General features: G+C 37.1%; 1 long non-coding RNA gene across 2 annotated transcripts in view; it reads left to right on the top strand.

Annotated features, from left to right (window-relative positions):
- LOC130221171 (uncharacterized) overlaps window positions 1–14,801 on the top strand; it is a 50,958-nt gene extending 36,157 nt beyond the window's left edge. Inside the window, exons 3-5 of one of the 2 annotated variants that reach the window (XR_008836268.1) lie at window positions 13,659–13,745; window positions 13,852–13,895; window positions 14,169–14,801. This is a non-coding gene — a long non-coding RNA (uncharacterized LOC130221171). The other variant, XR_008836267.1, reaches the window with a different exon arrangement.
- Window positions 14,802–17,442: the final 2,641 nt, after the last annotated feature.

The raw sequence follows: 17,442 nt of genomic DNA, 5'->3' as shown, positions 1-17,442 counted from the left end.
TTAAATAAAACAAATACATTTATAGAGATGGTATACAAGTATATAACTTTACTCACATGGGAAACGGAGGCCACATGAATGGATTGTGAGCACAATTAAATGCACACAGCATCCCATATCATCTGATAATTGTAAGAAATAAGTCCAAAAGGCAGCTGACTGTGTAAAGCCACATAAAACAACACAAAACTAGGATGAATATGCCGAGATCAGTGGCTAATCTGCCGGATTCAGCTGAGGTGAAGTGACGGCGACCAGCGAGACCTAGCTGTCACTCAAGTGGCCACGCCCTTAATTATGCAAACTTAATATAACCTAATATAAAGGAAATGGATGAGTTATAAAAAAATTCACCCCCCTCACAGTTGTCATGGAGGGTAATAATAGCTATATCAACCAAAATCGTTCTTTGTACCAGGCTGTAAACACCTTTTTTTTCTGCTGTAAAGTTGGCCATTCTAACAGTGGGCTCAATTGCAATTTGCTTTATTATGGAGCCAGGACTAGCGGAATTTTGATGAATTGCAGTTTCAGTTACTTCCGTATTGGCCTCCCGAGGGAGAGCGGGAGGTTGCCGCTTGGTGTGAATGAGTGTGTATGGATGTTTCCCAGTGTTGGGTTGGGGCTGGAAGGGCATCCACTGTGTAAAGCAAATGCTGGATAAATTGGCGGTTCATTCCGCTGTGGTGACTCCAGATTAATGAAGGGACTAAGCCGAAAAGAAAATGAAAGAATGAATATATTACCAGACATCAGAACACATACGTACTGGGTAGTTTACTGCATTTCATCTACACACTTTTAGGCTCAGTTAATTATACCTGCACTGGCTGTGGTCAATTTTCTTAGCGGGAACTAGCAATTTTATTTTATTTTTTTTTTATTTTTATGCAATATGCCAAGTTTTGTGCTGCATACATTTTATTTGCAACTTTGCATGACTTACAAACTTCTACATAGCATCTTTGTCCCTAAACATTTCTGACTGTTTACAATATATAGTAACATTACACTGCATGCACATCAAACCAGTTACTCAGCATTCAGCTATACCATTGACTCTGTGAAAAAAGTCTGTCGTGTGTGGCAATGAAAACCCATCAGCGGATACGATCTGTAAGACGGGAGTGTGTTTGCACAGCTGTTTGAGGTCATTGCAGGCAATCCTCCCCTGAGACGAAACATCTACTGCTGCCTTTTCAGTGTGACTGATGATCTAGTAGCCCAGCACACACACCCTAGCATTACAAGACTCCCTGCCAACCCTGTGCTATTCACAGATGGAAAACACGCTGGTATTGTAAGGAAATGCATGTCTGGATCTTTCCTTTACTGGGATTGGAATAAATTTATACCATTCGGAGAGCAACCAAAATAGAAATCTCTCTTCCTTCCTCAGAACTGTCCAGTGTTTTCCTGAAGCAACTGTGTTATAAATGGTGGTTGCAGTGTCACAAGGTCAATTGGCTTGTTGGTTATGGTGACTTGCATTACGTTTGACCTCAGACACCTGACACCTATATTGGGTCTAACCATATAGTTTACATATATATATATGGTAAGGAATTACCATATTACCAAGTACCAAGTATTAGGCATCACTTATGCAACATTTTTCACCCATGCAAACATTACGTGCACTGTAAAAAATGTTGGGTTCCACACAATCAATTTGTGTTGGGACAACATGAAGGTATTAAGCTAACTTATTAGTTTTTACCAATTTAAGTAGATAGAATTTAAAACAATTAAGTTGTCTCAAAGAAACCTCAAGAATTGTGTTGTTGCAGCTCATTTTAAATAAGCAAATATAATTTTTTAAGTTGACAAATTTACACTGAGCCCCATTTACACTAATATGTTTTAGTTTTAAAATGACGTTGTAGAAAGAAAACGATCCATGTCTACACTGGCGTTTCACCTAGCGTTTCTGAAAAGATCTCCGTCCACAGTACACCGCACACTTCATGTGACCACACACACACTCTGGCATGCGTTGCATCGTATGCATAGGTCTGAGCTCCAGGCAGTCAGTGGGTGCTTTGAGCACACCTCCCCAGATGAGAGCAGCGCACGTCAGACAGTTTATCAAGGATTTACCGCTGGATCTCACTATAGTTGTTAAACATGATATTTAATTCATCTTGGCTACATCTAATGACTCTTTGGTCTTTTGAATCTACTCGTTCTCAGGTAACATGTTTTGGCTGAGCGCAAAGATAAGTTAATATATTCATTTATGTAACCACGAACACTAATTCTGCACAAATGACTGATTGCTTGCCTTTATTTCCTGTATTGTATAAACCTATTATACGTTATACTTTTATAACGGCCGTTATGTTGTGGGCTTAGTTTTGTTATAAATATGCATACAGTGAAGATGACGGTCATATGATATGTAGCTACATGATGCCTCAACATTTTTGGTGTGTTAAGTTGTCAATATGAAAATAAAATAGGCGGTTCCTTATATTACGTTTTCATTTTATTCTAAAGATTAGAATAATTATATTATTCAAAGATGATTCCTTGGATTTACTAAAAAAATTTACGTTAAGGGGTTGTAAACAATTTATTTGGGCTGAATTTAAACAAACAAGTTGAACATTATTACATTTGTTTGTTTAAATTCAACACAAATAAATAGTTTGCAACAGTTTTGCAGACATCATTTTTTTCAGTGTTGCAAGGGTGATGTGAATAACGTTATAAAGTACATGTTCCCTTTGAAGATTTACCCTACGTGGTCTCGGGACATATTAAACATGCGAAGTCTGAACTTCAAGGAACAAGGAAAGGATGCAAGACTGAACTTTGTGCACTTTAAATTGAGAAAAAGCCCATAATATAAGGAACTGTCAATTTTCATTTGGATATTAACTTAACAGACACTAAAAATGTTGAGACATCGTGTAGATACATATTTATACGACAGTCATCTTCACTGTATGCATATTTATAACAAAACAGAGCCTATAACATAACTGTCTCCTTTCATTTTCATTGAAAAATATGAAACCTACCCTGCCTCTTTTGGAGAATATCAGTTTTAATAACCAGTAATGGCCATTATAAAAAAATAATGTACAATACATTTATACATTATAGGAAATAAAGGCAATCAATCACTCATATGTGCAGAATCAGTGTACTTGGTTACATAAATTAATATATTAACTCATCTTTGCGCTCAGCAAAAACACGTTACCTGAGAACAAGTAAGCGATTCAAAAGACCATTAGATAGAGACAAGATGAATTAAATATCACTTTTAACGACGTGAGATGAAATCCAGCGCAAGATCCTTGATGACCTGTCTGACATGCACTGCTCTCACATAGGGAGGTGTGCTCAAAGCACCCGCTGACTGCCTGGAGCTCAGACTTGCGCACAGACGCCAGTGTGGACGGGAATCGTTTTCTTTCTAAAATGCTGTTTTAAAATCTGGAACGTATTAGTGTAAACGTGACCGCAGCTTCAGTGTAGTAAGCAAACATTCCACAGCAATACATCTGGGAGAATAGACTGAGCTACTACTATTTAGAAATAAGCTTACTATTCTTTTGGTATTGTGTTAAAAACCAAACAAAACTCTACACGGTTGACGTTCCAGAGCTCAATCAAATGGGTGTAGTTTTCCTTCTGTAAACCAAAAATGAATGTCACCTTGCTTATGATGGAGCTTCAATACAGGATCTTGGACAAGTTTCAATGGACGGCTCCCTGCTAGCACAACAGACGCTGTGTGTCAGTATTACTGTGCAAACAAACTGGATGAAAACACATTTATCTTCTCCAAACAGAGACGCACTTTTCTCTCAAGAATGCCGCCAAGTTAAATGAGCAGGATCAAAACAGCAGTAGTGTGATCACTTCAGAAAAACAGTTATTTGACTCAACATAAAGTCGAATGTGACCTTTTTACTTTCTTGCATGTCTTCTTGTGAACAATTAACTGGTGCATGTTATTCCTAAGAAATGTTAGTTGTAATCTTTGATCAAAATGTACCAACTCGCTCTTCCTCCGAAGTTATTCTCTAGATAGTGTCAACCAGTTGGCCAAGAAAAACAATTAGGACATTGTTTTAAGCAATTCCACATTTGATCTGACTGCATTCTGGTGTGTAATGCTCATTTCGCAAGATCCTGTTGATTGTGGGTTATTTAATGTGAATATCCATTTTATTGTGGATGTATGCCATATAAAATAAATTATATGATTTGCAAACATTTCAAGAAGCATTAATTCTGGTTTGTAGCAATCGGTTTCCTTAAACAGTTTCAGTTACCTTAAGTTTTTGGGTTTTACAGTGTAGTTCCTCTGAAAGGAACCCGCCCTCAAGAGGTTCTGATTGGTCAGCTAATGTAATGTGCTGTGATTCGTGAATCAGCTCCACGTCACCAGGAAAAGCGCCACGCCTCTGATAGCATGAGTTTTGCCTCTGCTGTGTAAATACTGTCATTCAGAGCGGCTGTTAGCCGTATTAGTTTGAGCTTGAATCAGGCAGAAAATGAAAAGGACACAGCTGAACCTCATGCCTGATCTCTAAATCTAAATCAAATCAAAAATCAAAAAGTGGCTTTCACATAAATTCGGAATAAGCATGTGTAAGTAAGGCAAGGCAAGGCAAGAGAAGTTTATTTATATAGCACATTTCATACACAGTGGCAATTCAAAGTGCTTTACATAAACAGGAATAAAAGAAACAAGTATAAGAAAAATAAAAACAAATAATAACAATTGTAAAAAAAATAATAATAAAATAAATAAGCATAAAAACAGATAAAATGTCTTATGAAAGAATGAAAAAGAAGAGAAAAACATAATAGTGTGATCTGTCGGACGTAGCACAGTGCTCATTCAGTAAAGGCACAGCTAAACAGATGTGTTTTCAAGTAATTTGAAACGGTCACATATCTTTTGACGTAGAGTGCAGGAAAAAAAGTCTGCATAGAGAGACACTGCAGCGCTGCTGAAGATTGTGGGTGTTTACAGCAGTTTGACTGAAAAATATGAATTTGTAGCTAAATTGTTAGCGGTGCCAAACAGCATTTCTCATTGTTTACATCCTTGTTTACGTCCTCACTACAACATAACGTTAATGCTTGAAACTGTGAATGTAATGGATCAATTTTAACAAGGAAAAATACTTAAAGGTTGTGGCTCACAGCTTCGTCTATTATGGTTGGAGCTGCTCCTTCTTTGAGGAGTTTATAGCCAAATCTAGCACTGAACTGGGAGAGATTCTGGAAGCTGTCCTTTGTCAAATGCTAGAGCTAAATATTTTTTAGAATTCTCTGGAACATAATTACATTTTAACTGTAAGCACTTCCCTCTTTGTGTCATGTTGTTTGGAAGCCCAAATACAGAAACTGAAGAAGCTCTGTGGAATTTGGATGGCATTTTAGCTTTTTCTCTCATTAGCTTTCGTCATTTTAGCTTTTCAATCTCAGCTTGCATCATAAAGGCTGCATCCAGATACTATTGAACCAGGATGTATTCTTTCATAGTCCCCAAACTTTGTTCGTTGTAGGCTTTGCTAAGCTAACTCTGTAAAAGCCAATGTCTCCGTTTGCATTGAACTTTGACCGTATTACATTCAGAGATGTTGTTTAGGTTCACACAGCTACATTACACATCAACTAAAGTTTAAAATATGATATCATAGTGGACACCCCTTTAAGCAGATTTTTTTTGTGTATATAGAACAAAGTAAATGCAAAACTGCATCAAAGCTATTATTTTGGGGGTTTCATTGAATGCCTCTTATTGGATACTGCATTAATACACTCAGCAGAAACATGTGACAGGTTATAATGCTCTGTGCTGCAAAAAAAAGTGTTTCGTTTTTTTAATAGTGGCCAATAGATGGTTTAAAGTGTGACAAGCAACATGTCGGGTTTGAGAATAAAGCTTGTTTTGATCTGTTTGGAGAAGTTATTCAAGTATTGATTGATGGAATGATTTTTTATTTTATTTTTTGCCTTAAAACTGGCAGTTGTATTAAGAAATTATTGAATTATTTAAAGAACATGAACAGGAAGTATGAACTATAGGGTCCAATGCCAAAATGTGGGCAATAACAGTTGCTCTCTATCCATGTTGACTATCAAGGCACACAATGCAAACACACATGAGAACTTTGCACTGACAGGATTGTGAGTGCAAACTGAGTATAGTGCACTTTCTGTAGCAAGGTGAAGACGGGAAACTAAATGACAACTATTGCCTTTGATGGTCCAAATCAGGCCAGTATTTGAATGCAAAATATGGTTGTGCATGCTTGTGAAGGGCTGGCAGTCTTTAGGGATGTTTTGCATGTCACGCATGTGCTGCTTTGTATTGCCGTTGGAAACGGGTCATGCATCATTGTTTGAAAAAGAATTGATCAATTTCATGAAGAGGAAGCGCTGAGACATCTTAGCAGTTGTGCAATGAATTGATCAAGATGAAGAAAGCGTTCAGAGATAAATGTCTGCACCATAAAATACTATTCTCATGGTACAAATAATGGTTGCATTCAGCAAAATATCTTCCTTGCGGTCCTAAATAATAAGGAAAACCATAAATGTGTGGAGTAATTGCTAATTAAACCGAGCATGTTAATGAGTAACCCTCAGTGGTCTTACCTATAATTATAACAGCAAGTTTAGCATTTATTATACACCAAAACAGTTCCAAATGCTTAAATGACATAAAATGTCCTTATGAAAAATGAGTAATGGTTAAGAATTACTAAATTTTCAAAATTAAGCATAATGAAAATAACTGAAAATCACTCCACATGGCATTTCCCAGCATTATATTATTCATTCATTCATTTTCTTTTCTGCTTAGTCCCTTTATTATTCCGGGGTCGCCACAGCGGAATGAACCGCCAACTTATCCAGCACATGTTTTACGCAGCGGATGCCCTTTCAGCCGCAACCCATCTCTGAGAAAGCATTATATTATATTATATTATATTATATTATATTATATTATATTATATTATATTATATTATATTATATTATATTATATTATATTATATTATGTTATATTATATTATGTTATGTTATGTTATGTTATATTATATTATATTATATTATATTATATTATATTATATTATATTATATTATATTATATTATATTATTATAAAAAGTGACAGTATCTTGCCATTAAAAAGCATGATTTAACTTCAGAATTAAACTTTCTCTGTCTGATTTCAGTAGTTTAACCACATCAACCCAAGGTGAAAGACCCAGAGACATCTGTCATCACTATTTGTTGTTTCTACATCATTTGTAGTGATCACATCCTGGGCAAATGGTGATCAGTTGCAGAATGGGAATAGATGAGGGGCAGTGAGAACCATCTCAGATCATAAACATGATGAACGTACAGATCACTGTTATTAAAAAAGAGAAATTTCATTTACGTGACTTAATCAACTGTAACTGAGTGCAGGATGTTTTAGGTTCATAAAAATGTTGTATTGACTCAATATGAAGTCAACCTTGGCATGTTTATTTTCCTGCATGTTCCTGGTTTTATTAGTGCATGTTATTCCAAAGAAAGTTCAGGTTGCCTGGGGATCATTCCAACTCTGTTGAGTCCAAAATGCTGCATGTCACTGCTATGTTGCAATAAAAGCTTTTTCTTTGATGTCCCTCTTCATTTTTTATTAAAACATTATTCAAATGAATAGTTCATCCAAAAATGAACATTTCCTGATCATCCCCAGGCCATTCATAATGTGTTTGACATTCTTTCTAAAGCCAAAAAGAAATAAAAGTGTTGGAGAAAAACATTCCAGGATTAGCACAAAAATGGAAACCATCTTTTGACCATCCAAAATCCACATTTAGGCAGCTTCAACATAATCTACATGACTTTTGCAAATGACTAACTACAAACTAGCTCTGTGTTGCTCTGTTAATGCAACATGCATTTTCTTCAGCTGAAGGAAGTTATAGACTGCATCCAAAGCTTCATATGGTCACTAATATATTAAACTTGGGGGGGGGGGGGGCTGAATACCTGAGTGTCTGAATTCAGAATACACATAAAAAGAGTTCAAGTGGGACCACTTTGGCAAGTTAAGCTATCTTTTGGCAGTAACATTTTATAATGGAGATTCTCTGTCTATTAACTATTTGCAGGAATATACAAAAGCTTCAGCACCATTAAGCTCCCAGAACAATAAGCTGAGTGAAACATAGGAAGCTTTTGATGAAGACTGACAGCTAGGACTTGAAGCCTTAGTAATCAAAAGAGATGACAGCCAGATTGTACTGTACTTGAAACTTATAGATCGGATGGAGATCGGGTAGCAAGCAGTTTGAGCATACGTACTGAGCTGTATTGACACATATTCCGGCTTGTCAGCTGATATGGTGTCAATGCCTGCATGGCCTGACAACTGCAGCTGATCGATTATTGATTAGGCAAAAGATATCAACATAACTAATTGTTTCTGAGTATTTTAGCTGGTAAGGTCGCATGATAATCACAACACGGTACTGTAAACGCAGTGCTGTATATACAGATTACACACCCGCTAGACACACTCGTAATACAGTACATTGAGCACACTTTTTTTTTCAAAATAGGAGCCCACTGAAAATTTAAGACATAGCAATACATGACTTGAATTGTTAACAAATCCTAAAGCATCTTAAGCAGTTTCTTACGAAGTTAATTTATTAATTAAACATTTTAATTATTAATTTAACATTATTACCACATTTCTAAATTCATTTTTTGCAGTCCAACTTTATATCATATGGCCTTAACTAGGTATTTACATAAAAATAATAAATACATTGTACATACTGTGTTCATAATTTATCAAAGAAACACTTCCAGTGCTCTTGAGGTGGGATACGGGTAGGGTTATAGGGACAGGTTTGGTGGTACACATAAAGGTGTAAGATTGGTCAACAATCTATTATAAATGTAATTACAGAAAGTAATTACAGATGTAATTACATAATTACAGGTATTTACTCAGTCTTAAGTACAATCTAAAAAATGACCCCCTGGTTTTTTATGATTTTTTGGGGATTTTTCTGTGATAAAATTTTTTTGTGGTAATTCCCAGAAATAAATATATTATTTATTTATTTATTTTATTTATTTATTTATTTATTTATAATTTAAGGTAGCCTACTATGTTAGGTGTGAAATCTGATACAATGACAATGACACAAATTATAAAAATAAAGCTTCTTTATTTTGGTCTCTAGTCAAGACAAGATCTAAAACAGATCTGAAATGGTTGGGATTAAGTCAAAGGAAGGTTGTACAATTCTGATTTTTATCCACAATCTTACTTTCTCTCAGATTTCACTCCCCGGAGCAGCTGACATCAGGTACCTCACTCAGGACATGGGTTAAGGCTTCCGCTACCGTAATACACCTAAAACACGGATTGCCATAAAACTCGTCAATGGCAGGGAAGCGTCTTTTCTCGATAACTGCAGGGTAAGAGTTCAACTATCATTTATCGTTTTTAAGCAAATCCTAATACGAGCAATAAATATAAAGCACAAATAATGTCCTTCAATTCGGTCATGTCCAGAGGCCGTCATCCTTGAACCAATCTGCATCATTGTAAGCTCCTTGCTTTTCTGTCTGTTCCATTGCTCCACTTGTTAGATGTTTGCTCCAACTTTCTTTTGCAGTCTAAAGTGTGTCAAAAGCACAAAACCAATTCATGCCACAGGATGTCTAATCCCATCTTTGCATTGACTTCACATTTAAATCACTCACGCTTCATCTGTGTCTGCTTACTGCACAGGCTGCAAAACAACCCCCCCACCCCCTCCATGCACTTTAATGATTGTGAGGGCAAGGGTGAGATGTCATATTTCGAGAGACACTCAAATACATCACGTGCGCTGCATATGCAACGTCTAAGTAAAACAATTAATTGCAAGCTGATATAAATCTAGTTTGATTATATGATTTGGCATTAAATGCTTTTTTTTTTTAGATTATTTTGCGTCTAAATTAAACATTTTGCAGGATTGCAAAGAATTGTGACTTTTTGTTGATTTTTCCTTGGATTCAGCAGTCACGAAATTGGGTAATTACACAAAAAGTGCATTGTAATAAATGTTAATTTTAGTGTAAGTACAGTACATACTCAATATAAAGTGGGACCTTTTTTTGTTTTTACAAAGGAAAACATTGAAAGTTCAATTACTAAAAAATATCATTTTCTAACATAATAAATTAAAACAATTAAAATCTTGACTAAAAATCAAGGATCCTACTCTCTATTCCCCCTATGCAATGTTCAACTCAAATCTGCTCCTTTACATGTATGTCTATACGTGCAGATGGAAATGTGAATGAATCTTACACCTGGTGGGGTGCACATGGGGAACTCTTGTGCAAGTCTGTGCAGCACTCCAGGCCTGAAAACAATGAATTGGCCTCCTGCTCTAGTGTGGCCTTGAAGTCAGTGAGCCAGCTGCCAAATTGTGTCACGTGCACTGCTCCAGCACATTTATTATCTCATGGAAATCCCAGACCTCAGTGCCACACACACACACACACACACACACACACACACACACACACACACACACACACACACTCACACGCACACGCACACACACACACACACACACACACACACACACACACACACACACACACACTATCTATCTATCTATCTTACTACATCAGAAGGATCTAATATTACTTCCAATTGTTGTGCCAGTGGCTCTTCTCATTTCATTCTACTTGACATGCCACTTTCTCATAATGTGCGAGGAGAAATCTCCAAGCTGGCACAGGGCTCTGTTGTGGGCTCCTGTCTGACAAAATAAAAACGTGTGCATTGAGAGCTGTGATATTACTAAGAGAGGCATGCAGGACTGCACAGCTGAAAGATTTCATAACAAAGAGCAGGCAGCATAAACAAAGGGTGAGAGACGGGCCAAACAATAATCGACTCTTAGAAATGTGTGTCTTTATAGATAGATGACAGCTGAGTACAGTATGTGAATGAACAAGGGCTGACCGGTGGGATTTGTGAGGATCAAAAAATCCAAGACATAAGTCAATACCAGACAACTTAACTGTATCACACAATACAATCTCATTTTAAAAACCTTTATACTTTAACCCTTACTAAAGTCAACCGTGTTTTATTGAAGTAAAAATGTAATGTATGTGAGTCTAAATGCTTCAGTTTGAAGTAGAGCAAACAAAAAATAAAACATTTAAAGGGCACCTATGATGAAAATCAACTTTTGTAAACTGTTTGGACAGGACTGTGTGTATGTATAGTGTGTCCAATGGAGTGATAGAAACACAACAAGTCTCTTTTTTTAAATGTACCAACGTTAAAATAGGACCCAAATCCCAGTGATTTTTGAGGCCCACCGCAACGTAGGAGTGCACTTTTTACCATAATAATATCTACACACATGTCCACAGAACATTTTTTTTTTTGCAAATAAACTGGGATTAAAATATTTATTACAACTCTCTGTGATTTTGATCAGTTTTATAGGTAAAAAACCTTGTTAAAACAGAGCATTTGTAATAAAGAAAGTAAAATTGCTATGTAAATTTTAACTGCCATAATCACCACGGCTGCATGGTGTCAGTAAACGCTAATATGTGTGTGTACTGCAAATGGCATTTGTGTGAGACTCATCATTTCAGAAAGGCTTGAATAAACTTCTCCACAACTATTTATATATATATAGAGAGAGAGAGAGAGCTTACTTTGTATTTTTGACTAATGAGCTGTATTTCAGCTTCATCTGTGTCTCTATCACTGACTGCTGTTTATCTGACGTTACACATGATGAGAAGCAGACATGCATGTGGGAACTGTGGGCTGGGAGAAGCAGCTCATTTAGATTTAAGACCACAGGCTACAAAAACAGCTACAAAAAATTCAGACACTAAAAGCAGATTCTGAAGGGTATAATAAATAATCTGATGGGTATTTTGAGCTGAAACTTTACAGACACATTCTGGAGACACCAAAAGATTATCTTACATCTTGTAAAAGGGGTGAAATATTAGCCCTTTAGAAAAAAAATTAGCCCTTTTAAAAAAAGCCCTTTTAAAAAAAATTACCATTTGCTTATGTGTACAATTTTCATACACAGTTCCACACAAATAATTAATGTTGTCCTAACACAAATCGATTAAGTTAACTTCATCATTTTACAAGCTTAAATGAATTAAACATAAAACATTTAAGGTGTCCTCCCAAAAAACCTTAAGAAATGTGTTTTTTCAGCTCATTTTTTAAATAAGTAGTTTAACCAAGCAACAAAAGTCATTTTTTCAGTGGGTTATCTGCTTACTTTTTCCAAACACACATACAATAGCCTACACAACATTTTTTTTTTCTCAGAGGAACATTCCTAATCATTGTATGCAGGGTCTTTTGCATAACAGCCCTACAAATGTACTGTATAAACTGCCTGATGTAACGTCAAGCACAGAGGAAATCTTGTTTTAGTATGAAAACACAACAAAAACAATCATTTCTGTACTCACCAAGAATTAACTTGATCTCATTGTTTATGAAAGGCACAATAAAACCCAGTAGTCTTATCAACAGGTCCGTTTAGCTCCTTTATCCTGCTTATTACTTGGCTACTTGCCACAAAATTAAGCAATTGAACAGACAAACTGGTCCCAGCAATAAGCATTTTTCACAATATCTTCTTTTTTGTTCAACAAAATTAGGTAAATTTCATTTTTGGTTAAACTATCCCTTTACAAGTTCTGCTAACGTTGACTTGCATTTTATGAATTACCAAGAACCAGTTTCAGGTAAAAATCTTTCATTTTCTACTGCAAAAAAAGGCGCCAACATATTGTACAGTTCCACCCGCTTTGAATGTTATCACTCGATTTAATGGGCATTGTCATTAGTAATAATAGATATGGGCCAGTAGGGGCTTTCTGCACCTACTAGTAGGCTCAGAAGGCTGTTATCATCCATCCACATGGTAATCAGCTATACTAATAGAGAAGACTCCAGATCCAGATCTGTTTTTACATTACTGTGACGGTTGGGTTTAGGGTTGGGGTAAACCTTAATAAAATATAATTAATGGGAAATTTAATACATAATATAAATAATTCTCGTTAACTTCCGGCCGTAGCCTTATCTGATCTATACCTGATTATAGCATGTGGATGGATGATACCAACCTTCTGAGCCTACCAGTAGGTGCAGAAGGCCCCTACTGGCTCATATCTATCAGCTGATAACCACGGATAATGCCCATTCAATCAAGTGATAACATTCAAATCAACTGACAATTCATTCATTAATTTTCCTTCCGCTTAGTCTCTATTTTAGAGGTTGCCACAGCGGAATGAACCACCAACTATTCCAGCATATGTTTTACGCAGCGGATGCCCTTCTAGCCGCAACCCAGTACTGGGAAAATATTGTACAATAATAATGTCAAATACTATTACAATCTAAACTAACAGTTTTTATTATAATGTGTTATTTCAGTGAATTCAAATATATTCCACACTTTATCCACACACACACACACACACACACACACACACACACACACACACACACACACGCACACACACTCAAGCATTTTTATTGGATTGTTGGACTGTTTTGCTGAACTGGTCTGTATTGTACCATATTTTTTTATCAGTGAAGGCCTGTTCCAGCTCACTGGCGGTCCTTTCAATCTAACAAATCTCCTGCAGGGTCTGCGGACAGAGCCCAAGACCAAATTGTGGTGGGTATGCTGTCATATTCTGCCACTCTGTTTTAGTGTGACTCAAGTGCTCCAGACGGACTATGTGGGCTGATGTTTCTGTCTGACTCTCTCTTTCTCTTTCCAGCGCTATGGACACAAATGAGGAATGGCAAGATTAGCACATTTGTAGTGAGTGAATCCAATCATTGTGATGGCTGGTGATGCCAGCGAGCCACTCCCTCTGGGCAGCAAACTGGCACTCTGAGTCACTGCTACAATGCACATTTGCATTCTCGCTTTCCTATTTGCTTTGCCAGCACTTTATGAAACTCACTGACCCATCAGAGGGTTTGAGATTTGTTTAATCTTGTTGATCTTTCTTTCCACTGGGAGAAATGCATCTAATTTGGTTAATTATGCATCTGCTAGTTTATTAATAAAATTGTGTTGTTTTTCTTGCAGTTTTCACTGGACGTTCACATATACATGCTCTATTCGGAGGAATTTGATGTCCGAACAAAGACCCATTATGACTAAGTTTTACAACTATAAAGATAAACTATAAAACTACATTAGCATCCACACCAGCATGTGATAACATATGCTGCATAAATCTGTCATTTTAAATGCTCAAGCTCTTAAAACAAAGATGGATTTAGATTGGCTGTCAATAAAGTAAAGTGTATTTTATATAGCGCATTTATCGTGTATGGCCATACACCCAAAGCGCTTCACAATCATGAGGGGGGTCTCTCCACACCACAACCAGTGTGCAGCATTCACTTGGATGATGCGACGGCAGCCACAGGACAACAGTGCCTGTGCGTTCACCACACACCAACTATTGGATGATTGGGAGGCTATGATGGTTAAGAGCTGACGGAGGAAATTTGGCCAGGACATCTGCGCTGCACCCCTACTCTTTACGAGAAGTGCCATTGGATTTTTAATGACCACAGGGAGTGAGGACCTTGGTTTAACGTCTCATCCGAAAAACAGTGCTCACTGACAGCATAGCGTCCCCATCAATATACTGGGGCATTAGGACTCACACAGACCACAGGCTGAGTGCCCCCTGCTGGCCTCTCTTACACCTCGTCCAGTATTTTTATCAGTAATCAACTGTTAGATAAATCCACTGTATCATAATAGTTGTGATGTGGATTCTCCTATTCGGTTACATTTTGAATGATTTCAAAACTATTGTTTCCTGTGCACTAAATAGTGTACTATATCAAGCAGCAGTCTTTTTTCCAACAACTCTATACCCTTCATTTATTCACTATACTTTACACTCACAGAAAACTGACTTGAAATTTCATTTTAAAATCCTTAAATTCTGTAACATGTGTTTCTACGCTCGTGTATGTTTCTGTCAGTACTTACTTCAAGGCCCATTGCTTGGACCTCTTCACTTCTCCATCTACTCTGCACATCATCACTCATATCTGTCATTCCAGAGACATACATTTTTTATCACTATCAGCTATGCTGATGCCACTCAACTCTACCTCTTTTTCCAACCTGATGATCTGACTCTAGCTGCTTGCATCTCCACATGTCTGACAGACATTTCTTGCTACACAAAGGATCATCAACTTCAACTCTGCCAAAACTGAACGGAACTCAGTGCTTCATCAAAACTTCTCCATCTACAGTATCTAGGCACATCAACCATAACTCCTTCTAGGACAGCCAGGAATATGAGTTGTTGATGATCAATTGATCCGCTAAACTTCACAGACTGCATTGCTATAATTGCCTGGTCCTGCAGACCAAGCCTATATATTGGAGCATGTTACACAACTCCTTGCACTATAGGTTCTTGTTGCATGGTTAGGTCCAATACTTTCTTGGTAAGCTTTCCAGTCAGTACCAAACTTCTGCAACTGACCCAGAATAATAATGAGAATCATAATGGGTGGACATATTGTTCATGATAAAATTATCTGTCATAAAGAGCTCTAAAATTGCAGCTTTTTTGCTTTGCTCAGTGAGCAATAACTGTCCTAAAATTAGTTTTTTTAGTCAACTGTATATGTAACTCATGAAACATGCTAAAATGGCTCTTGTCTTAGTTCATTTAGGATAACTTCAAATAAAACTAAGAGACTTCAGAATGTATGACAAAATAGACATACATGACATTATCAGACCTTTGAATTTAAGTCAAATAAAAATAAAAATGTTTTTAAACTTTTATTTGATAAAATCATGTTGAACCCACTCAATTGCATTTAATTGTGTAAATAGTTTTTTTTAGTTGGTGCTAAACAAATTTATTGGATGGAAATCCTGCCCTCAATTAAATTAAGTTCATCCAATAAGTTATGTTTTGAGTGGTGCATTCTATATCAGCATCCAAACTCATTAATTTTTCTTCACTCTTTGCTGATATAGGCATGCATTATATAGGGATTGGTGAATAATTAAACACGTGAGCAGCTTCTGATACCCTTTAATCTTTATAGTTAGCAATATGGTTAATGGCCTTGTTGTGAATGGGCCTTAAAATGAATACTGTCTTTCCCAGTATGGTCATTGCCATGATTAATGTTCACACACACTTAAAAGCCTACAAAACACTGAATGTACATTCAATGAATGATAATGTGTCACAGCAAAGACTGGTTCCTCTCAAGCATTCCTCCAAATAAATGGGATTAAATGAACACTTGGCAGAAATCCTGGATCATCCGTGACACATCTACCGCTCCGCTTGGAATCATCAAGGCGCTTTATTGAACAGAAGTCAAGTTGTTCTAGTATAACAAGTGTGGGCTGTGTATGTTAAATCCACCTCTGTCTATATCGCTATCTGGAAGTGCTGGAGATCAACAGGGATGTCACAAGAGGACACTTGTTAGCGAGTGTTGAACATGTCTCTGGCCCTTCAGGATGAGTGTGTGTCATGGATATTGTTTTGTACATCCTCCGCTCTCTTGGAGTGCTCGCCGATCGCCCTCGTGTTCATTGAAGTGGGCTCTACAATCCTTTGTCCTGGCCTTTAAGTGTGGAGTATGGCCAAGTTTTGAAGAGCAACATCTAATCCCACAGACACGACTGCTCGCGCTAGCCTTGTAGGCTAATCTGCGCAGGAGAGCGAGTGGGCCTAAAGGAACTGGAGCAGATTTAAGTCTTTGTCCTTGGGGTCTGGAAGAAAGACCCATCACATGGGGGCTTAACTCAGTTTCTCCACCGTGAATCATAGAGGCTTCTCAAAGGGCTGCGGTTGAGGAAAAGCATCTTTTACATGCAGCAACTTAAATGAGATGAATTCTCTGCTTAAATAAATCAATGATGTTAAAGTAAATAAAGGCGACACGTGGCTTAGTGGTTGGCACTGTCGCCTCACAGCAAGAAGGTCGGCGGTTTAAGTCCCGGCTGGTTCAGTTGGCATTTCTGTGTGGAATTTGCATGTTCTACCCCCCATTCGAGTGGGTGTCCTCCGAGTGCTTCGGTTTACCCCTTCCATGCGCAGCTGGAAGGGCATTCACTGTGTAAAACATATGCTGTATAAATTGGCAGTTCATTTCGCTGTGGCAACTCCTGATGAATAAAGGGACTAAGCCGAAGGAAAATGAATGAATGAAATAAATAAATTAAGAAAATAAAAGTTTTCCTATTGGTTTATACTGTATCTAATTCATTTTCCTTAAACTTAGACCCTTATTTATGAGGGGTCGCCACATGGGAATGAACCGCCAACTATTTCAGCCTATGTTTTATGCAGCGG

This window comes from Danio aesculapii, chromosome 3 (assembly GCF_903798145.1).
Source record: "Danio aesculapii chromosome 3, fDanAes4.1, whole genome shotgun sequence".
NCBI classification, from domain to species: Eukaryota; Metazoa; Chordata; class Actinopteri; order Cypriniformes; family Danionidae; genus Danio; species Danio aesculapii.
The sequence above is the reverse complement of the archived record's forward strand: the minus strand, read 5'-3'. Positions and strand labels throughout refer to the sequence as shown.